At 34.2% G+C, this 13,725-nt stretch overlaps 1 protein-coding gene across 1 annotated transcript in view; it reads left to right on the top strand.

Annotated features, from left to right (window-relative positions):
• THSD7A (thrombospondin type 1 domain containing 7A) overlaps positions 1–13,725 on the top strand; it is a 564,048-nt gene that overhangs the window by 42,932 nt on the left and 507,391 nt on the right. The gene's annotated exons all lie outside the window — the stretch shown is intronic.

Here is a 13,725-nt window from a genome sequence, read left to right as displayed (position 1 = left end):
CTCTTCCCATTTCTCAGCAAAGTTCCAGGCACACTGGCCTTCATGTTGTTCAGTGACACCACTTTGCAATTCCTTCTGCTTGGAAGACCGTGACTTTGGATCTTTGAGGGACTGGGTATATTTGGCAATTTAGCTCAGTGTTCCAATGTTATCTATTCAGAGATATCTTCCCTGACCATCCAATCTAATTGCCTTCGTATCCAGAATTCCTATCAATCACTTTTCTTGGTTTAGTATTCCCCCATTACATTTGTTGCTGTTTGACACCCACTTATTTATATAACTACTTGCTTCCTGTCTTATTTCCCTCACTGGAATATAATAATAATAATAATAATAATAATAACAGCTACATTTATTGATTACCTGTTCCTTTCTGGTACTGAATCTGTACTTAGTGCTGACTATAGCCATGTATTAATTCGTTTAAACCTCAGAACAACTCTGAATGTTTGATTATATTATTGTCCCCATTTTACAGATAATAAAATCGAGTCACAGATTTAAAAACCCAAGCAAGTAGTTAAAGTGAGATTTGAATAAAAGCAATCTGACTCCACAGCCTGTGAATTTATTCACAACTCTATGCTACACTGTGAAACGTCTCTACACTGAATGACTTTGTTGACATATAGAAAAGAGCATGTCTCATTGTCTGCATTTAAATAACTGTTTAAATTTTTAAAAGATACTCTAGGTCTTGAATAACATGTATGGTCATAAGCAGTTTGTGTAGCAGCTGAAAGGAAGACATTTTCAAGATAGTGAATAGTAAGAGGCTCTAGGGAAACAAAATGGGCATGAGGAGTGGGGGGAAATGCTCAGAGAATACCACAGAAATATAAACCTGGGAGGATATATTTGGGCAAGACTACAGAAGAATATATACGAGCTAAGATTAAACAGTGGCAAAACAGTCAAAGTATTAATATTTAAGTGGGAAAGTAGCAATATCAAATCTCTACTTTAAGAATAATGTGGCAGAAGCATCAAGAAAGAACTGTGGAAGGAAGATCCTAAAAATGGCTGCATCATTACTGCTGTAATACGGGCAAGAGATATTAATGACACAAATATGGTGGGTTCATAGAAATGGTTGAGAAGGATTAGATGCAAAAGATCAGTTACAGGGTGAATGGATACTTGTAGGCTGGTGGTGTCGTTAAGAGGAAGAAGGAAAACACACAAAAAAGACCACGAGTTAATGGGTGCAGCACACCAACATGGCACAAGTATACATATGTAACAAACCTGCACGTTATGCACATGTACCCTAGAACTTAAAGTATAATAATAATAATAAAAAAAGAGACCAACCTTGTAGCCAAGACGGCGAGTTACATTTTGGATGTGTGAACTTTGCAGTGATTGTAGAACCTTCAATTGGAATTCCAGCAGGCATTAGTAACATAGAACTAGTGCCTGAGAGTGGTCAGGTTTGGAGAAGTTGGTGAGCCATTTCTAGGGCAGTGAGAATTGGAGTTAAGGGTATGTTTAGTTTTGTAAGAAAGTGTCCATCTACCAAAGTGTCTGTACCATTTTGCATTCCCACCAGTAAAGGAGAATTCCCCTTGTTTTATATCCTTACCAGCTTTAGATATTGTCATGGTTTTGAATTTTAGTTATTCTAAACAGTGTGTAGTGGTATCTTATTGTTCTAATTTGCAGTTCCCTAGTGACATATGATGTGAAACATCTTTCATATGCTTATTTGCCATCTGTATATTTTCTTTGGTGTAGCAGCTGTTTAGGTCTTTTGCCTATTTCTAATATTGTTATTTGTTTTCTTATTGTTGAACTTTAAGCATTCTTTGTATATTTTGGATAACAGTCATTTATCAGTTGTATCTTTTGAAAATTTTCTCCCAATGCGTGACTTGTCTTCTCATTCTTTTAGCAGTGTCTTTCACAGAGAAAAGTTTTAATTTTAATGAAATACAGTTTATCAATTATTTCTTTTTTGGGTTGTGCTTTTGGTGTTATATCTAAAAAAGAAAATTCTGCATCCAAAGTCATTTAGATTTTCTCCTATGTTATTTTCTAGAGTTTTATAGTTTTGCATTTTATGCTTAGGTCTGTGGTCCATTTTGAGTTAATTTTTGTGAGGAGTGTCAGATCTGTGTCTAGATTATATATATTTTTTGCAGTGAAAGTCCAGTTGTTCCAGCACGATTTGTTGAAATTGCTTTTTCTCTGTTATATTGCTCAATTTAATTTCAAAAGCATTCATTTAACAATTCAATCTGAGTATTGCTCTCAGGAAGTATAAGTCAGTTCAATGTTACCTTTTTATTTTTCTGTGAAACCAGAAATCCAAAAAGCTAACATTTTCTTAATGCTTAAATGTTGGTAACTAATTTAAAATTGATATGAGCTCTTTAGAGCCAAGCACTCATGTCACTAAAATGCCTAAGAGCCACCAGTTTGTGACCACTGCTTTGTGTGAATGGTTGGTGAAGAAATAGGGACAGCAAGCATGTATAATTTGTTTTATGTTTTATTTTTTGTCAGTTGGGTGTAGGGAGAGAGAGAGACCAAAGAAAAGTATTCATTAGCATTACATTGGTTTTTCAAGTAGCAAAACCCATACTACAGTAGTTTTTTTGTTTGCTAGTTTTCAAATGGTTTGTTTTTAAATGGTGGTTTATTATTCCATTAAGAAGTTAGAGCGAGGCATCTAGGAAGTTCTGTGGCTAAAATATATATATCAAAGTCTCAGGTGCTTTTTCTAATATCTTTTCTATATATCAAAGTCTCTACTGCTTTCATACTTTTTGTAGCATTACACCTTTCTCTTAAGGTAACAACTTACTTTTGCAAGACAGTGCTGCTCCACCAGGCTTAACCACATTCCAGGCAGAAAATGTGGAATTGGTGGAGACAAGTTATTTCTCCTGGCAAGCTTGCCAGGTTTAATGACAGAATCTCTCCCCAGGGGTTTCTAGCAACGTTACAGCGATCACAACCTTGTAGGATGGCTATTTCCGACTCCAAGGGAGAATGTACAGTTGAGTTATTGGCTTGCTAGTCTTTATTGTGGAGGAAGGTAAGGAAGAAGGGGTTAGTGATGGTTTTTGCATAGTAGGTCCAGTGTCTGCCACAGTGCTGGGAGAGCAGTTACTATAAAGAATTAACCAAAATATCAGAGAATAGGATGAAAGATCTATTGGAGAAGGAGCAATTGAAGATTTAAAATAAAAGGGAATGATTAGTAAAACAAATTATTATTTTATAAGAGAAGGGAGAAAAAATGGATTAATTATGCAGAGATATTCCATAATGGATAAACTAGTTTAAAGAAAATCATTTCAGATTGAAATAGGAAATGAGATCTAGAGGGGGAGCAAAGAAATATCTTAAAAATTTAGTAAAAGATGAATTAAAGATTACAAATTAACCCTAAGAGCACATTTGAGGTTTTGAAGAATTAGCCTATTATTTTATTCATTAAGACTTAGCAAACTGATAGCAACAGCATGCGAAGCTCAATTGAGGGTGGGATATTTTCAATGTTTGTGACTGTGAAAGCAGATGTGATATAAAAGTGAATACAAAACATATGAATGAATTCAGGGAGTTTATTAGAACATTATTTTAATACTCTATCATGGATTGCTTGAATATGCAGGAAAGAAAAGCGTACAGGGGCACATAATATACTAAAAGTTCAGGAGATATTTAAGGGACAGGATTAACAATAAGGATTAAGAGCAGGCAAAAAATGAGAATAAGCAGATGAACTGAAATATTTCACACACTGTAAAACACCACATATTATGAGAAACCACCCTTCACAAAATGGAAATGCTAAATAAAAGGTAGTTCAACATGAAAAGTACGATTGAATTCACAAAAATGGAAAGGAAATTTGAAGGATTAAAAATGAAATAGGATCGGGTGCACCTGAAGTCCAGTTACTGAGGAGGCTGAGGTGGAGGGTTTGCTTGAGGTCAGGAGTTACAGGCTGTAATGTATAATGAATATGCCTGTGAGTAATAGCCCTGCACTCCAACTTGGGCAATATAGCAAAACCTTGTCTCTGAAAAAATGAGTTAATTAATTAAATAAATAATTCATTTAATTAATTTAAATAAATTTAAAAGACCTGAAAGTCAATCATTTACTCTACAGTTAAGCTAAGACTGGCTGCGTGTGTTTACAAATTTAGTAAGTAGGGTCTTGAACTTTTGCAGGAATCCAAGGACAGGAAACAATGCTATGGAACTGGGAGAGGTAGGTGGCAGGAATTAAGACCTCCCACATAAAGTTCAGACATTTGAAAGCTATGCCCTTGTGTAATGAGGAGTAGTATAATCATAGGCGTCCATCTCAGATGCTTTAGCGTCCATCTCAGATGCTTTAAGTGCAAGGTTTACTACCTATCTAAAGTGATCAATTAATTTACAGTTGTCCCACACTGGTAGATCCCTTAGGGTAATTGGCAAAAGCAAACAGAAAAAAACACACCCAAAATTTATGGCATTTTGATAGTCTTAACATTTGCTCACTCTAAAATTGCAAAAACATATATTCAAAAATTTCCCATGACTAAGACGCAAGAGAAACTACAAACAGCATTATTCGAATTCCAGGAACTCTATGCATAAAATTATTGGCTCCACGCTGTAGAATAAGCATATTTAAAATATTAAGAAATTAAATATGAGAGCAGAAAACATGCTATTCAAGAAAACAAGTACATTTGAAAGGAAAATAAATAAACCTAGAAAAAATAGTAATAATTCAAATTAAGAATCCAATGGATAAATTAATAGCAGATTAAAGATGAATGGAGCATTAGTTAACTGGAAGAAGATGAAGAAAGTAAGTTTAATGCAGTGAAAAGAGACACTTGGAAATTATGAAAGAAGAGACATTGAGGATTAAAATGACAGACTAACATACATCTGATTGGGATTTCAGATGGCAATATTGAAAAAAAGTATTAGTTGGGAATTTTCAAAAATTCAAAATGTTTCATCAATTCCAAAAATTGATGAAAGACATGCATCCCAAAATTCAGGAAGCATAAAAATCCCAAGCAGAATAAAAAGGATATATACATATGTATACACACACACGTATATGTATATATGCACAAACATACATATATATAGTTTTCTGGAAGAAACAAGCAATATTAATAGCTTATAGAGAAATTAAGGAGACACCCTGTTTTCAAAGGAGGACATGTTTACTTTTATTTTGTAACTTTCTATGCAATTTGAACTTGCTAACTCTAATAATTTAGTCAAAAATAATTTTTAAAAACTTTTTATGTTTATAAAACTAATAAATACAGTAAAATTTAACAGGTAATAAGTGAGCCTACGTATTGGTAATTAATGAAGTGACGAACCAAAGGGGATTTTCATTTGTATTATTAATTTCATTTGTATTCTTGTAAAAGACAATTTTGACATGGAGAGACAAATATTTACTTCTTGCAACTAAAAAGAGTATATTAATTAAGAAGGCAGTATTTCCTTCTTATTTCTAGACTATTGTGTATTGTTGGACTATTTAGGGACTATTGTGTCTATAAATTATAATGTAACAAATATTGTCAGTGCTCCATCTATATCTCCTATAGCTCACTAGCTAGTTGATTGCCAACTGCCCAAATCTATATTTACCTGAGCGCCTTTTCTGGCTACTGAAGAAGGTTTTGCCTGTCTATGCATGAGACCAAAACTGTCATAGAATTAATGTTCCTGTCAACAATCGTTAAACAATGGCCAGTGAAGTTTGATTTATAAAATTATACTTCAGCTGTCTTGCTCCTTAATGGGATGACTGAATGGTATACCTATGATTCCCGTTTACTATGATTAGACTTAAGATTTTTCGACTTTACAATGGTAAGAGAGTGATACATGTTCAGCAGACACCATACTTTGAGTATCCACACAACCATTCTGTTTTTCCCTTTCAGTAAATTATATGAGATATGCAACACTTTATTATAGAATAGGTTTCTGTTAGATAATTTTGCCCACCAGTAGGCTAATGTAAGTGTTCTGAGCATGTATAGTTAGCTACGCTAAGCTATTATTTTTGGTAGGTTAGTTGTATTACATGCATTTTCCACTTGTGACATTTGTAACTTAAGATGGGTTTATGGGACATACCCCATTGTAAGTAGAAGGGCATCTATATTCCATAGTGGTTATCAGTGTTATTGCTGATGGGATTAAGCTTCTACTGCTTTGAGTATGCCTGTCCTTCTGTGTCACATTCCCCCACCTTTCTACTAATGTTTTCTTCACTAGAATATAAGGTTTGCACCCTCAAATCATTGTATCAGAGTTTGCTTCTTCAGGAGTACTCACCAAAACAAACAAATAAAAAACACAGTTTGTATTTTCATGATCAAGATTCAAGTAAAATAGACACTCAACAATCGTTCAAGTAAAATAGAAAATTTATATACTTTCAGCAAATGCTATAACAAAGTATTCCAAAATATTTTGAAAAATTGTAAAGTCCCTAATGCTAAAAAAAAAAAAATCATTTAACTTTCTATAGCCAATGGTGCCACAGTGAAATACATTTCATGGCAAAATATCTTTAATAAGTAGGATAGAGTAACCAATGTAATTGGTTTTATTTTATAATTATATTCTACTTTTAAGGTAATATTAAAACAGTTTCTGGCCTCAATTTATTTAAGATCTTTGGTTAATTTAGGTGGTGGTCACTTTTCACTTAACTTTGAAAGATACCATGAAACAGAGGCTTTGGATTACAATTTCTGTCATTCCTAGGGCTAAAAGATTACTTTTCTTCCTTCCTAAATAATTTGTAATTCATTTTGATAACTACTAGAATTACTGAGAAAGAATGGCTGCTTTTTCTGTGGGTGTGTTGTGTGTGTATGTGTATGTGTGTGTTAATTAAAAGCTTTCTTTATCTTTTGCGATACGACATCATAGGTCCATCTCTAAAAATATTATTTCTCGTTGATTCCTAACATCGGGCTGATCATTTGTGACAGTCTATCAGATTATTATAACCATGGCAGATGGCCTCATACTTTTTAATCAGAAAATCCAAACCGAAGGTTCTGGATTTTCTTTATATTCCATTCTTAGGTATGAAATGCTGCAGAACAGATGGGAACATACCTACTTGTTAAATAAATATGGTTTTAGTTTCTGTTTTAAAAAAAATTACATTACAACTTTATACCTGTAACAGTGGTTTTTAACCAAAGGTGACTGTATCTTCCCAGGGCACATTTGTTAATGTCTGCAAATATTTTCTATTATTATGACTTAGGGGAAGGAGTGCAATTAGATCTGGAGAATAGAGGCTAGGGATGCTGCTAAGCATCCTACAATACAGAAGAACGTCTCCTGAAATAAACAATTATCTGACTCAACATGTATTGACTGTAGGTCAGGAAACCCTGGTCAACATATTAGAAAAAATGCACTTTTTTATTTTAAAGTTATTAAAATATTCACATATACTTTTTGCAGGAAACTTTTGAAGCCAGAAATCTTTAACAACTATTTTTCAAAATGGGAGAAAGTAGGTTGTTATCAATATAAAGCCAAATACTAAATTATCTTTGTTTACTTTTAGTTCTCAAACAGATGTTCTATGAACATGCAAGGGAGAAAGACATGTGACTTGTCAGATCTTTCTAATTTAGGATCAACCCAGGTTTTGATCATATCTATGTTATTTGTAGCAAACACAGGAGCCATGTATGAAATAAAATGTACTTCTGGGGACAAATTATTAAATAGGATTTTTACATCAAAGTAGGGGTTTCAGAGTAACCTTTCCTTCCCTTTCTTTTCTTCTTCTTCTTCTTCTTCTTCTTCTTCTTCTTTCTTCTTCTTCTTCTTCTTCTTCTTCTTCTTCTTCTTTTGTTTGCTTGTTTTTGTTTGTTTGTTTGTTTTTGAGACAGGGTCTTGTTCTGCTACCCAGGCGAGAGTACAGTGGTACAATTTGCAGCCTCAAACTCCTGGGCTCAAGCCATCCTCTTGCCTCAGCCTCTCGGGTAACTGGGACTATGGGTACACGCCACCATGCCTGGCTAATTTTTGGGAAAAAAAAATTTTGCAGAGACAGGGTCTGACTTTGTTGCCCAGGTCTTGAACACTTGGCTTCAAGCAATCCCACCTCAGCCTTCCAAAGTGTTGAGATTACAGGCATGAGCCACTGCACCTGGCCTCCCTTTATCTCCTGACCTTGTGGAGTGTTTTGCACAGCATACACTTCTATTGGCTCATACCCAGCATCTAACTTTTGATTCTCTAGGATATTTTATTGCTTCATAATTCTCCCTATAAAATTAAAGCTCTCATTGTATTAATTATCCATTGCTGTCTAAAAACATACTCCAAACTCAGTGACTTAAAACAATGAACTTTTATTATTTCACATAGTTTCTGTGGGTCAGGAATATGGCAAATTGATTCCCTGGGTGATTCCGGCTCACAGTTTTTCATGAAGATGCAGTCAAGAGCCTAGGTGGGGGGACTATAGTCATCTGAAAGATTGACTGGAGCTAGAGAATTCACTCCTATGTGGCTCTTTCACATGCTTAGCATGTTAGAGCTGACTGTCGGCTGATGGCCTTAATTTATTGTCACATGGATCTCTGTATAGGGCTGCTTGAGTAAACTCAAAATGTTGCAGCTGGCTTCTACTAGAGATAGTGATCAAAGAGAGAGAAAGGCAAAAGCGAGACTAGAGTTTATGATCTTGCCACAAAAGTCATGCGTTTTCATTTCTGCAGTATTCTATTGGTTATATAGCTCAACCTTATTCAGTGTGGGAGGAAACTATATGTTGACCAGAGTTTCCTGACCTACAGTCGATACATGTTGAGTCAGATAATTCTTTATTTCAGGAGACGTTCCTCTGTATTGTAGGATGCTTAGTTAGCAGCATCCTACAATACACCTTTTTAACCAAAGGTGACTGTATCTTCCCAGGGCACATTTGTTAATGTCTGCAAACATTTTCTATTATTATGACTTAGGGGAAGGAGTGCAATTAGATCTGGAGAATAGAATATACCATCATAATGTGATGGTGTTAAAAGGTGGGGCCATTGGGAGGGAATCAGATCATGAGATGGAGCCCTCATGAATACGATCAGTTTTCTTACAAGAAGAGACTTGATAACTTGATTTATCTCTCTGTTCTCTGCCATGTGATGATACAATGAAAATATGTACATCTGTAAACCAGGAATCAGGCCCTCACCAGACATCAGATCTGCAGGTACCTTGATCTTGAACTTCCCAGACCCAGACTATGAAAAACAAGTGTTTGCTGTTCAAGTCACTCAATCGATGGCAATCTGTTATAGCAGCCTGAAGCGATGCAGACACAGAAACCCAAAGATGTACATTGTTGAGAGAATTTGTGATTCTGGTTCCCACACTCATATTCTGATAGACTTGATTAAATATTTTACTACAATTAGCCAACAATTTTACTTCCTTCTATATATCACAGAATACATTCATCAATTATTTAGTTGTGTTTTATAACAATTCTTCAACCCAATGACTGATGACTTGAAAAGGAAAGAGACTAGAGGTAGAGAAATCAATGAGGAAATTAATACAATGATGCATTCAAAGGAAGATGAGGACTAGGCCTATGAAAACAAAAATAGACATTGAGTGGTGGGTGAAGAATGAGGAGACATAAGATTGAATACATACACTTTGGATGTAAGTTAGAAGTATTAACTGAAGGTGATTCCAAGGATTTTTGCCTCTGCTCAAAAGAAGAACATGCCCTTGAATAAGACAGCAAAACATATGGGTGAAGAGTATTTTAAAATAATGAATCTAGTTTTTATCCTCATGACCTTGATATGTCAGACAAAGAGATTCAGATAAAAATTTCCAGAAAGGAGCTGGAAACTTGGATGTGTAATAAGGGAAAGGGCACCTAATTAGAGACCTTGTTTGGAAATTAACTGCTAATAGGGACCATAAAGGTGAATAAAAGGAAGAGTGAGGGAGAGAAAAAGGGAGAGAAAGACGAGGTAATATTAACATTGAGCAGAAGTGGACTTTTCTGAAAGGTGGCTGAACTACTTCCTGGTGGTACATTATAGAATTGATGAAGCAAATGCTCTTTTCTAATTAAAAAACTTGATACATTGAAAATGACATTACAGTAAGTGTCAAACCTATCTTTCGTACTAGCTAGCAGACTGATCTTTGGCAAATCATGTAATTTCACTTATTCTTATTTTTCAAACCCATTAGAGACTTAACCTGGGAAATTGCCACAGAACTTCTAGGTGAAAAAGTTAATGATACCAATTATGTTTATATTTGTTGTATGTGAATATTACTATTTTCAGTCATAGGATTGATATAAGAACAAAATAAGATAATGTATATAAAAGTGCTTTATAAATTGCTCTTAATGTAGAGTCTGCATGGTGCTGAAAATTAATAAGGATGTTGTACCTTTATTTGTGCATAGATTTATAGAGACATGGTATAGTTCTCAGAATATATTTTCAATGTGACAATTTCTATTCACATGTGAATATGAACTTCATATTCATATGGTTCAGTTAATATGATAATACTTTATAAAAATTATAGTCTTCATTTATTTTCTTTTAATTGTCCCTCTAGGTTGAACTGTGATCTCTGAATGTAAATATCAACCTTAATAATTCTAAAAGTATTTTATTTGTGTATAAGAAATAATTTTATTTCTAAGCTGATGAATTTCTAAAAGAAATTTACTCTTGTCTTCTTCCCCAACTCTGCCATCTTCCATTCTTAGTTTCCATGTAGTTTGATTTCAAAAATTAGAAACTCAACACATAGAACTTTATTTCTGTTGGCACTATTAACCCAGCACAATTCATTAAAAATACATAAGAAAATATAGATACCCACTCAAGAAGCATAATGACTTGGTTAATCATAACTAAACCTTATATGGTGAGAAACAATTAATGGCTTTTTTTTGAAGAAAGTGTTAAATTGTGTGAGAAGGAAGCTTTTTATCTTTTAGAAATAGGAATCCACTTAGTGAAATATGTTTTACAAAGCCCAACATAGAACCTGACACCCCAAATCTGTTCATGTGTCTAGTACGTAGGAAGGGGCTGTCTTGTTGTAGGAGCAGGTACAATTTTACCTGCCCCCATGGTGTGATACATTCAGGGTTATAATTTAAACAATCATCAAGTTCAAAAGTGAGCCAAAGCATTTATTTCATCCCTGTTAAATATTATTAATTTAATATGGAGTTGCTGAATCTGACTTCTCCAATGCCTTCCTGTCATCCATTGCTATAAGTCATAGGGAATTCTAGAATTAGACTATCTTAGATGAACAATAGGAATTCAGAAGACACAGAAATAGGTAAAATGTAGGAATAATCTCCTTTCCCTACTCTGAGACCCTAGTAAGGGAGATGATATGTCCACATGGGTAGAGACTCTGAATTATATTAAAATACACTTGTTATGGATGCTGGTCTGTAATTGATTCAGGGCTGCAAGTTAAAGAATGTGTATGTGTGTGTTTGTGTATGTATGTGTGTGTACCTAATTTACATTTGAAGCATAGTTTTTGTTACACCATTATGGCAAAATAATAAAAAACTGACAGGCCTTTCCTGTCAGTTTATTGGGTCTGTTGGCTCTAGCATTCTCTGTGTTGTTGAATATGTGAGCATTATCTTTATTGAATTTTGGTCTCCTTGTGAAAAAAGTAGTCAATCTCTTGAAAATGTTGTCAAATGGCACCAAATGTCCCCTTATGCTGGTGGAGACAAATATGAGTTTGTATCCTGTAAAGGAAATGGGCTTTTTAGAAATTGAGCTGAGCAATTTATACACTTTTTGCATTTTTCTCTTGCACATTATCTCTGGTCATTTGCTGTCTTGCAAAATAAACATTGTTTTCTATTTTGTTCTTAAAAATGATAAATTATATATTTTAATGCTTTTACGACAACTGAGCATATACACAGAACAAATACATAAATGAACAAATGTACAATGGTTACACCTGATGTTAAATCAACTGCAGAATCTACAGTAATGTTTCAAAAGCTAATAGCAGTTTCCACTGATGGCTGAAATGCCTTCAATTTATACTAGGCCTGATGAGAAAGAATCACTAATAACTAGTGTATCATAAATTTAATTACCTATAGAATGCCTTCAAACTCTTCAATGTTAGATTTTTCATATAAAAACTTTTTTACTATTTGTCAAGATGTGTCTTTAGCTCCCAGAATACTTGCATGTTTTATCAGTTTATCCAGCAGATATGATGTCTATATTTTCAGAAGCTTATTTTTTTAAAATTTCCTAATTCTGGTATAAAGAATTCAATGATAAAAGTTCAAGTTTTATAAAGCACAACAAACATCAAAATAGAAGAATCCCCAAAAACAAACCTTATACACTGCTTCATCCACCATAATATGAATAAAGTCATAAAATAGAAAATGAAGCCTTTCTAATGGACCACCCTCTCTATTAGCAATAAGGTTGTGAATAGAGACTAGATAATAAGCGTAGGGCTTTTTTTTATTTGCTTTTTCTCTCTAGAGAATTCTGAGAAATTACAAAGCCTTCAACATTTTCCTTGCAGGCATTGTAGTCACAGCAGCTTGATGTGTTCCATTACTGGGACTGATTTCATATGCAGATGTAGTCTCTGGGGCAAAATTTCTTATGTGAGATAAGAATAGCTACTTCTACAAATGTGTTCACCGCCCTGGAGGAGAAAATGAAACATATGTCCTAAATTCCATGTTTCAGATCTTTGGTGATCTGGAAAGAGGCATTTCCCCTCCAAAAGGGGCTGTCCAGGAAATCATTTTTAGTTTGCTTTATTGAAAGTACATCTCTCTTGGGCCAATCAGGGCTTCGGAAACATCTGCTTCAACATCAGAAGGGGTCCACAAAGGAAACCTACTCTGCTATGAACTTACATTTAAAAAAAATCAAATCTCATTTATTTTACTTACAAAATGTATCTTTATAATTATAATAGTGAGGACATTTTCATGAACATTTAGAAAATAGGTATTTCATTATTTAAATGTTCACAGTTGTTAGTAATTATGGAATATTTAGTTTGATTTCTTTTTGAATTTTTAAAATTACGGTACAATATTCATAGCAGTAAATTTACTACTTTAACCATTTTTTGATTGTACAATTCTGTGGCATTAGGTACATTAACATTGTTGTGCAACACCATCCATCTTTAGAGCTCTTTCATCTTGCAAAACTGAAACTGTACCAGTTAAACAATAATTTCCCATCCCTTCATCACCTCAGTCCCAGGCAACCGTCATTCTAGTTTTTGTCTCTAGTAATTTGACTATTCTAGGTACTTCATATAAGTGAAATCATGCAGTCAGCATTTATCCTTTTGGTGGATGGTTTATTTCACTTAGCATAATGTCTGCAAGTATCATCCATGTTGTAGCATGCATCAGAATTTCCTTACTTCTAAGGCTGAACAATGTTTCATTGTATGTACATACCAAATTTTGTTTATCCATATGTATTCATCACTGAAAACATGGGGTGCTTCCACTTTTTGACTATTGTGAATAATGCTGCTGTGAATGTGGTGTACAGATAGCTCAGACTGCCTCCAATTATTTTGGGTTTATACCCAAAGATGGAATTGCTGGATCAATATGGCAATTATATGTTTAATGGATTTGAGGAACCACCATACTGTTGTT

Source organism: Trachypithecus francoisi, unplaced genomic scaffold (assembly GCF_009764315.1).
Source record: "Trachypithecus francoisi isolate TF-2019V2 unplaced genomic scaffold, Tfra_2.0 Lachesis_group4, whole genome shotgun sequence".
NCBI classification, from domain to species: domain Eukaryota; kingdom Metazoa; phylum Chordata; class Mammalia; order Primates; family Cercopithecidae; genus Trachypithecus; species Trachypithecus francoisi.
Note: the sequence above shows the minus strand (reverse complement) of the source record. Positions and strands in the feature narration are given on the sequence as shown.